Genomic DNA, 10715 nt, shown 5'->3' on the forward strand with positions numbered 1-10715 from the left:
GATCGCCTGTTTGTTAGGGACGCAAAAATATTATCCAAGCATGCCCAAGATACTGGGATAACACCCGAGCATGCTCAGATAACACGTTATCCAAGCACATTCACTGGTCACTACTTACCATTGGTTTTCAGCTTCCCATTTCCACCAGTCTTGTTTCCCTGGAGATTTTGAGCCATGTTTGGGAGCATGTAGGGAACTTCAATAATAAGCACCAAAGTACACTTCTCTCAAACACTTACATGTGGTCCCTAGGGGGTGCACTAACTGTCAACTACACATCTGTAGTCTGGCATTGCTTGACTGTTACACCTGCTGAAGGTCATGAACATCTTATTGCTTACGGTTCCCACGCAGCTGGAGACCTGTCTTGTGCACTTTTTGTCACTAATGATGATATGTGCAATGGGGTGGTAATTAAATGAGACAGAGAACATGTCAAATGTATGGCAAGTGATCCACAAGGAAAGAGGTGCAGGCGCTACAGAGTCACATGGGACATGTCGAGAACAAAAGAATAATGTGAAATTTTTGACAGAATAATATAAATTAACATTATTATGGGATATATTAGCTTTTTAAAAAAAAAAAAATCTCCACAACGTTAATAAACTTTTCTTTTACTATATTTGATTAATAGCTATAGAAGTTATTCCAATCTGTTAAAAACACAAATGTGGTCATATATTGTTTGCTTTGGTATTAACCACTTCAAGACTCTCCCGGAAGAAGGTACAGAACCGAAATGGCACCACAGATGCTCTGATAACCTTCTAGACAATTTTGTACTATTTGTTTACACACTTTTTTTTTGCTCTGCACTTTATGTCCTGGATTTGGTACACAGCCTTCCTGGACACTCTTTGCTCTTCTTTATACAGTTGTGGACAAAAGTATTGACACCCCTGCAATTCTGTCAGATAATACTCAGTTTCTTCCTGAAAATGATTGCAAACACAAATTCTTTGGTATTATTATCTTCATTTCATTTGTCTTAAATGAAAAAACACGAAAGAGAATGAAGCAAAAAGCAAAACATTGATCATTTCACACAATACTCCAAAAATGGGCCAGACAAAAGTATTGGCACCCTCAGCCTAATACTTGGTTGCACAACCTTTAGCCAAAATGACTGCGACCAACCGCTTCCGGTAACCATCAATGAGTTTCTTACAATGCTCTGCTGGAATTTTAGACCATTCTTCTTTGACAAACTGCCCCGGGTCCCTGATATTTGAAGGGTGCCTTCTCCAAACTGTCATTTTTAGATCTCTCCACAGGTGTTCTATGGGATTCAGGTCTGGACTCATTGCTGGCCACCTTAGAAGTCTCCAGTGCATTCTCTCAAACCATTTTCTAGTGCTTTTTGAAGTGTGTTTTGGGTCATTGTCCTGCTGGAAGACCCATGACCTCTGAGGGAGACCCAGCTTTCTCACACTGGGCCCTACACTATGCTGCAAAATTTGTTGGTAGTCTTCAGACGTCATAATGCCATGCACACGGTCAAGCAGTCCAGTGCCAGAGGCAGCAAAGCAACCCCAAAACATCAGGGAACCTCCGCCATGTTTGACTGTAGGGACCATGTTCTTTTCTTTGAATGCCTCTTTTTTTCTCCTGTAAACTCTATGTTGATGCCTTTGCCCAAAAAGCTCTACTTTTGTCTCATCTGACCAGAGAACATTCTTCCAAAATGTTTTAGGCTTTTTCAAGTAAGTTTTGGCAAACTCCAGCCTGGTTTTTTTATGTCTCGGGGTAAGAAGTGGGGTCTTCCTGGGTCTCCTACCATACAGTCCCTTTTCATTCAGACGCCGACGGATAGTACGGGTTGACACTGTTGTACCCTCGGACTGCAGGGCAGGTTGAACTTGTTTGGATGTTAGCTGAGGTTCTTTATCCAACATCCGCACAATCTTGCGTTGAAATCTCTTGTCAATTTTTCTTTTCCATCCACATCTAGGGAGGTTAGCCACAGTGCCATGGGCTTTAAACTTCTTGATGACACTGCGCATGGTAGACACAGGAACATTCAGGTCTTTGGAGATGGACTTGTAGCCTTGAGATTGCTCATGCTTTCTCACAATTTGATTTCTCAAGTCCTCAGACAGTTCTTTGGTCTTCTTTCTTTTCTCCATGCTCAATGTGGTACACACAAGGACACAGGACAGAGGTTGAGTCAACTTTAATCCATGTCAACTGGCTTCAAGTGTGATTTAGTTATTGCCAACACCTGTTAGGTGCCACAGGTAAGTTACAGGTGCTGTTAATTACACAAATTAGAGAAGCATCACATTTTTCGAACACTGCCAATACTTTTGTCCACCCTCTTTTTTATGTTTGGTGTGGAATTATATCCAATTTGGCTTTAGCACAATTCTTTTTGTGTTTTTTCATTTAAGACAAATTAAATGAAGATAATAATAAAGAATTTGTGTTTGCAATCATTTTCAGGAAGAAACTGAGTATTATCTGACAGAATTGCAGGGGTGTCAATATTTTTGGCCACAACTGTATATCCTCTGGTGTGGACATACCTAATATCCAGATTATACCATTGGGTACATTGTATTGCACAAATGCACTTGCACTTTTGAGTAAAATTCTTTATGATTCTTTATTCATTTATATGCCTGCTGGTTTACCTGACTCCTACTATGGTCCCGCCACTGTCATATCCCTATTTACTCCAAGCTATATGTTTTTACAAATCTTATTTTCAATAAAGTTTCATATTTTTATTACTTGGCTCTTTTTGGTGCTTTTCTTGTACGATTTCTATGCCCTTCATGACCTTGCCCATTTTTGAATTTCCGTTTTATGCTCCCCTTATTCCCAGTTCCATCATTTTTTATTTTTCAATCAATATGGTCATATGAGAGCTTGTTTTTTGCAAGACAAGTTGTACTTTTGAACTTTTCCACAAATGTTAAAACTGACCTGCCATTATACTTCTCCAGATCATTACAGTTCGCAGACACCAAACATGTTTAGGTTCTTTTTTAATTTAAATGGTGAAAAAAAAAAAAAAAAATTGTAAGAAAAAAATGGCGCAATTTTCCGAAACCTGTATTGTCTCCATTTTTAAGGATTTGGGGCTGGGTAAGGGCTTATTTTTTACACCGCAAGCTGATGCATTTTACTAATACCATTTTTCCATTTTTGGGCTTGATCACCTGCTATTGCATTTTATTGCAATGTTGTAGTGGCAAAAAAAAATTCTGGCGCTTCAACTTTTTTCTCATTATTACTTATTATTATTATTATTATTTACTGTTATAGCGCCATTTATTCCATGGCGCTTTAAATGTAAGGAGGGGTATACATAATAAAAAAAAGTACAATAATGTTAAACAATACAAGTCATAACTGGTACAGGAGGAAAGAGGACCCTGCCCGCGAAGGCTCACAATCTACAAGGGATGGGTGAGAATACAGTAGGCGAGGGTAGAGCTGGTCATGCAGCGGTTTGGTCGATCGGTGGTTACTGCAGGTTATAGGCTTGTCGGAAGAAGTGGGTCTTCAGGCTTTTTTTGAAGGTTTCGATGGTAGGTGAGAGTCTGATATGTTGTGATAGAGAGTTCCAGAGTAAGGGGTGATGCGCGAGAGAAATCTTGTATGCGATTGTGGGAAGAGGAGATAAGAGGGGAGTAGAGAAGGAGATCTTGTGAGGATCGGAGGTTGCGTGCAGGAAAGTACCGGGAGACGAGGTCACAGATGTATGGAGGAGACAGGTTGTGGATGGCTTTGTATGTCATGGTTAGGGTTTTGTACTGGAGTCTCTGGGCAATGGGGAGCCAGTGAAGGGATTGACAGAGGGGAGAAGCTGGGGAATAACGGGGGGACAGGTGCATTAGTCGGGCAGCAGAGTTTAGAATAGATTGGAGGGGTGCGAGAGTGTTCGAGGGGAGGCCACAGAGCAGGAGGTTGCAGTAGTCAAGGCGAGAGATGATGAGGGCATGGACTAGGGTTTTTGCAGATTTTTGGTTGAGGAATGAACGGATTCGTGAAATATTTTTGAGTTGAAGTCGGCAGGAAGTGGAAAGGGCTTGGATATGTGGTTTGAAGGAGAGATCAGCGTCAAGGATTACCCCGAGGCAGCGAGCTTGTGGGACTGGGGAGAGTGGGCAGCCATTTACTGTAATGGATAGGTTCGTTGGGGGTGTCACGTGAGATGGGGGAAAGATGATGAATTCCGTTTTGTCCATGTTGAGTTTCAGAAATCTAGCGGAGAAGGATGGAATAGTGGACAGACATTGAGGGATTCTGGTTAGTAGGGAGGTGATATCTGGTCCAGAGATGTAGATCTGTGTGTCATCAGCATAGAGATGATACTGAAAGCCATGAGATTCTATGAGCTGTCCCAGGTCAAAGGTGTAAATGGAGAAGAGCAGGGGTCCTAGGACTGAACCTTGTGGGACTCCGACAGATATGGGGCAAGGTGAGGAAGTGGTGTGTGAGTGGGAGATGCTGAATGTCCGGTCTGTTAGGTATGATGAGATCCAGGATAGGGCCAAGTCTGTGATGCCAAGGGATGAGAGGGTCTGTAATAATAGGGAATGGTCCACTGTGTCAAAGGCAGCCGACAGGTCCAGGAGTAGGAGAACAGAGTAGTGTCGCTTGCTCTTGGCGGTTAAGAGGTCATTGGTGACCTTAGTAAGGGCAGTTTCAGTGGAGTGGTGTGACCGGAAGCCAGATTGTAAGCGGTCGAAGAGGGAGCAAGAAGAGAGATGGGAGGACAGTTCAAGGTAGACGTGTTGTTCCAGTAGCTTGGAGGCATAGGGGAGAAGTGATATAGGGCGATAGCTAGATACAGAGGATGGGTCAAGAGAGGGCTTTTTGAGGTGTGATGGAGGCATGTTTAAAACTTGAGGGGAAAACACCAGTTGTTAGTGATAGGTTGAAGAGATGGGTTAGGGTTGGGATGAAGACTGTGGTGAGGTTTGGGATGAAGTGGGAAGGGATCGGGTCAAGTGCACAGGTGGTGAGATGTGATCTTGAGAGTAGAGTGGAGAGTCAATCTTCTGTAATGGTGGAGAAGTTGGTTTTGGAGGTGGAGGGCTGGGAAGTCGGGAGGAGGGGCTTTGGGGGTTGTTGACCAAAACTGTCTCTGATGTTATCACTTTTACTTATTGGATTAATTTAGTTTATACTTTGCTAGATTGGGCGTTTCTGAACAGAGCGATACCAAATATGTGTATTCTTTTATTGTTTCATTTCTAATGGAGCAAAAGTGAGGTGACTTGAGCATATATATCATTTTCAGTTTCTTGATATTTTGAACCCCTTCATGACCAGAGGTATTTTCGATTTTGCGTTTTTGTTTTTTGCTTCCCTTCTTCGCAGAGCCATAACTTTTTTATTTTTTCATCAATATGGCCATGTGAGGGCTTGTTTTTTGCGGAACGAGTTGTACTTTTGAACAACACCATTGGTTTTACCATGTCATGTACTAGAAAACAGGAAAAAAATTCCAAGACCGGTGAAATTGCAAAAAAAAGTGCAATCTCACACTGGTTTTTTGTTTGGCTTTTATACTAGGTTCACTAAATGATAAAACTGACCTGCTATTATGATTCTCTAGGGCATTATGAGTCCATAGATACCAAACATGTCTAGGTTCTTTTTTTGTCTAAGTGGTGAAAAAAATTCCAAACTTTGTTTTAAAAAAAAATTGCACAATTTTCGGATACCTGTAGCGTCTCCATTTTTCATAATCCTCGGTTGGATGAGGGCTTATTTTTTGCATGCTAAGCTGATATTTTTAATGATATCATTTTGGTGCAGATACAATCTTTTGATCACCCGTTATTGCATTTTGATGCAATGTCGCGGCGACCAAAAAAGTAATCATGACATTTTGATTTTTTTTTCACGCCATGCCGTTTAGCGATCAGGTTAATACTTTTCTGTATAGATTGGGCGATTCTGAACGTGGCGATACCAGATATGTGTATGATTTTTTTTATTGTTTTTCTTTGAATGGGGTGAAAGGGGAGTGATTTGAACTTTCATATTTTTTATTTTTTTTCTATTTTTAAAAACTTTTTTTTTTACTTTTGGCATGCTTCAATAGTCTCCATGGGAGACTAGAATCTGCCACAACCCAATCGGCTCTGCTACATAGAGGCGATGGTCAGATCACCTCTATGCAGTAAAATTACTCATTTGCTATGAGCGCCAACCACCGGGTTGCACTCACAGCAAGCCGGCAGTGACAACCACAGAGGTCTCGAGACCTCTGGTTGTCATGCCAATGAACCGGTGACCAGCGATCATGTGACAAGGGTCACCGGTGGGCGGATTTCTGGCCCGATGGGCGGAAGCACGAGTTAAATGCCGCTGTCAGCGTTTGATAGTGGCATTTAGCTGGTTAATAGCCGCGAGTGGATCACGATTCCTCCCGCGGCTATTCTGGGCACATGTCAGCTGTTCAAAACAGCTGACATGTCCCAGGAAAGCTGTGAGCCTACATCAAAGGGAGGGAGTCCGACATCGGCGTACTATTACGCCTGATGATGGAAAGGGGTGAAAAACATAATTTCTACTTTTTACTTATTTCAATAGTCTCCTTAGGAGACTTGAAGCTGCTATCAACTGATCACGGCGCGGCGTTGATAGGAGATCTATAATGACAAGCACTGGGGTCTTCTGCAGACCCCCCCCGGCTGTCATAACAATCCATCGGCGCTTCGTGATCATGTGACGGGGAGCCGATTGACCATGTCTTGTGATGCGCTTCTGCTGGGCTCGAATTAAATGCCACTGTCAGAGGCATGTAACATATGAAGAGCCACAGGTGGTTTGCGATTCCATCCACAGCTGTTATAGGCACATGACAGTTGATCAAAAATGCGTCCTCAGTGCTGGAACCCACATAAAATACAGAGACATGACCTAAGACGTACGTACCTATACGTTATAGGTCATGAAGGGGTTAAGTTTGTACCCTATTAATCACCGGACATGGAATTTTTTTCCTGTTTTCTAGTACATGACATGTGTTTTCTATCTTATGAGTAACAAACAACTGGTTTTCTTGTTTAGAAATCTATAAAAACACACTTTTCAAGGAACCACACTGGGAGGGTATATATTTTACTAGCTATGAACCCGTTTTACGCCCGGGTGGCGAGCATTTTTATTGGTGTATGGTCTCCCATCCTGGTATGTGCTGCCCCCCTCCTATCCTGGTATGCTTGGTACCCCTCATCCCCCAATCCAGGTATGCATGGCCCCCTCACCTCCCAATCCTGGTATACATGGTCCCCTCACCCCCCTATCCTGGTATGCATGGTCCTCTCACCTCCCTTTCCTGGATGTATGGTCCTCTCACCCCCCTATCCTGGTATGCATGGTCCCCCTCACCCTCATTCCTGGTATGCATGGTCCTCTCACCCCCCTTTTCCTGGTATGCATGGTCCCCTCACCCCCCTATCCTGGTATGCATGGTTCCCTCACCCCCCAATCCTGATATGCATGCTACCCCTCACCCCCCAATCCAGGTATGAATGATCCCCTCACCCCCCAATCCTGGTTTGCATAGTCCCCTCACCCCCTTATCCTGGTATGCATGGTGCTCTCACCCCCCATCCTGATATACATGCTACCTCTCAACCCCCAATCCTGGTATACATGGTCCCCTCACACTCCTTTCCTGGTATGCATGGTCCCCTCACCCCCCTTTCCTGATATGCATGGTCCCCTCACCCCCCATTACGAGGTATGCATGGTTCCCTCACCCCCTTTTTGTGGTATGCATGGTTCCCTCACCCCCCTTTCGTGGTATCCATGGTCCCCTCAACCCCCTTTCGTGGTATGCATGGTCCCCTCACCCCCCTTTCGTAGTATGCATGGTCCCCTCACCCCCCTTTCGTGATATGCATGGTCCCCTCACCCCCTTATTGTGGTATGCATGGTCCCCCACCCCCCTTTCATGGTATGCATGGTCCCCTCACTCCCCTTTCATGGTATGCATGGTCCCCTCACTCCCCTTTCATGGTATGCATGGTCTCCTCTTCCCCCTTTCATGGTATGCATGGTCCCCTCACCCCCCTTTCCTGGTATGCATGGTCCCCTCACTCCCCTTTCCTGGTATGCATGGTCCCCTCACCCCTATTAAACTACACACATACAAAAAAAAACATTTATACTCACCCTTCTTTCCTGTGTTCCAGCGCTGTAACGTTCTGCTGTAGGCCGAGGGAGGAGTGTGGCGCCGGAGTACGTGCATGCGCTGTAGACACACTGCAAATAGCGCTATTCAGATCGCGCTATTCGACCCCGTTCTACGGCTGAAGAGAAGCGCCGCGGCAACGCTCCTCCTGGTCAGGTAAGTATGTAAGTATGGCGCCGGAGATAGCGGTATGCAGTGTGTACGCGTCCTGCAATTTCCGGCGCCATACACACTCCTCACCGCAGTCTATAAAGGCTTCGGACAGAGTGACGCTTAGCGCGTTATATTATAGATTGTGAGAATCACTCATTATACCCCTGAAGACTTGTTTTGGGTCTTAACTTGTGGGCAACATGACATTCAACCTGACCTTCAACACTACAGAGCGAGTCCTCTTCCACTGAGTATTATCTTGGCGGTATGGTGAGCTGTACCCAATTGTAGCTGATCCGAGCTGACGGTGCCGATGCTGGGTCCATCCACTACTCACAAAAAGGACCACAAAAGGTCAGTTCAGGGTCTATGCATGCATCCTGAAAAGTTTTATGCCTACTGTTGGGTAAGCCTGGCTACATTTGACCATCTGTTAGAGGTGCTGAGGCCAGGGATAACATACCAGAATTCCAACATGCAACCAAGTATTTCTAATGAGGAGCAACTTTTTCTCACACTAAGGTTTTTTGTAGTTAAAATTTTTTTTTGCTAAATATTGGTTCATCAGGCCTATAACATGGGCACAAGCTACTGTGCTACTTTTGCTCCCATAATTTTCCTTTTCTTTAACGATTAATATGCTTTAAAGCTAGGAACATCTATGTGGCCTTGCTTTTCATAGTGGATATTAAAGGGGTTGTCCAGTACTTTAAATTAACCTCCCAATGTATTCCCCCGGGGCCTCTAATGAATTTTGTAAATACCTTATGTTGCCTATACTGCCTGTGAGCGGCGCTATCCGTGGCCACTCACAGGCAGCACGTGACCCAGCACTGATATCATGACAAGTGAGGCGTGTCTCAGCGCTAGGTCCCCATGGTGGGTGCTGAGTTGTGGGCGCGGTTACCCCCGCATCACACCCAGCATCCACAGCGCGCTTTCTCAATGAATGGGCGCGCAGGGGTTTGACACGGGGGGATAACCCCGCCCACAGCCTGGCAGCCAGCGCTGTAGGAGGAAGAGGGCCCCCGGCTGCTGCCAGCCCTTGATGGGACGTCAATGGAAGCAAGAGCCGGCTGCAGCCGAGGGTCACATGCTGCCTGTGAGCGGCCAGCGATAGCACCGCTCACAGGCAGTATAGGCAACATGAGGTATTTACAAAATTCATTAGGGGCCCCGGGGGGAATACATTGGGGGGTTAATTTAAAGTAGTGAACAAACCCTTTAATTTGTATGGCTGTGTTTGTTTGCAAATGCAGCTACAATTGCTTCATGTTGTACTATGATCATGTATTTATGACTTAATATAACGTTGCCTCTACTAAGGTCCACTTCTGAGAATGGCTAATATAGTACTCATAATAACTTTAACTTAGACAGTGTTTTTTTTTCTTTCTCTTTTATAAATATTTTTCACATCATTATGTCTTTTTATGAGAAAAGACCCTCTGACAAAATTTAATCATCCATTTTTTCTTTTTCAAACAGATTCCTTGCTACTGGGGTATCATTTTCGACCCTTCCTTTTCAATTCCTACTGGGCAAGTCAACAGTCTCAGGAATTGTCAGGAACACATGTGCCCAAATATGGGACAGACTCCTTTTCTGTTTTGATTGCGGAGCCTGCTCAACCTGACTGGGAGCGGCTAGCCCGTCGTTTTTGCCTGAAAAGTCAGTTTCCCAACTACATCGGGGCCTTGGATGGAAAACACATCAAGGTCAAGAAGCCGCTGAACTCTGACTCCCAATATTACAATAATAAACAGTATTTTTCATACCGTCATATACTGTCATATACCGGCCCCCAGGCTCACCCACCCAGGAGGAGGGATAGCTAATACTAGAGAAGAGAGAGGATTCAAAAAGATATAAATAAACTGGAGAAGTGGGCAGCAACTAACAGAATGGTTTTTAACAAGGAAAAATGTAAAGTACTACATCTGGGCAATAAAAATGAAAAAAGCATATACAGAATGGGAGGAATAGGGCTAAGCAACAGCAAATGAGAAAGACTTGGGCATACTAATAGATCACAGACTGAATATGAGTCAACAGTGTGATGCAGCAGCAAAAAAGGCAAATGCAATTCTAGGATGTACTAACAGAAGCATACAGTCTAGATCACGTGAAGTCATTATTTCCCTCTACTCCTCTTTGGTCAGACCTCATCTGGAATATTGTGTCAAGTTTTGGGCACCACATTTTAAAAAAGACATCAACAAACTGGAGCAAGTTCAGAAAAGAGCGACCAGAATGATGACCGGTCTGCAAACCCTGTCTTCTGAGGAAAGGTTGCAGGATTTGGGAATGTTTAGCTTGCAAAAGAGAATACTGAGAGGAGACTTAATAGCTGTCTACAAATATCTAAAGGGCTGTCACATTGTAGAAGGATCAA

The sequence above is a fragment of the Dendrobates tinctorius genome, unplaced genomic scaffold (genome assembly GCF_039654945.1).
Source record: "Dendrobates tinctorius isolate UK_male_01 unplaced genomic scaffold, ASM3965494v1 ptg000243l, whole genome shotgun sequence".
In the NCBI taxonomy this organism is placed as follows: domain Eukaryota; kingdom Metazoa; phylum Chordata; class Amphibia; order Anura; family Dendrobatidae; genus Dendrobates; species Dendrobates tinctorius.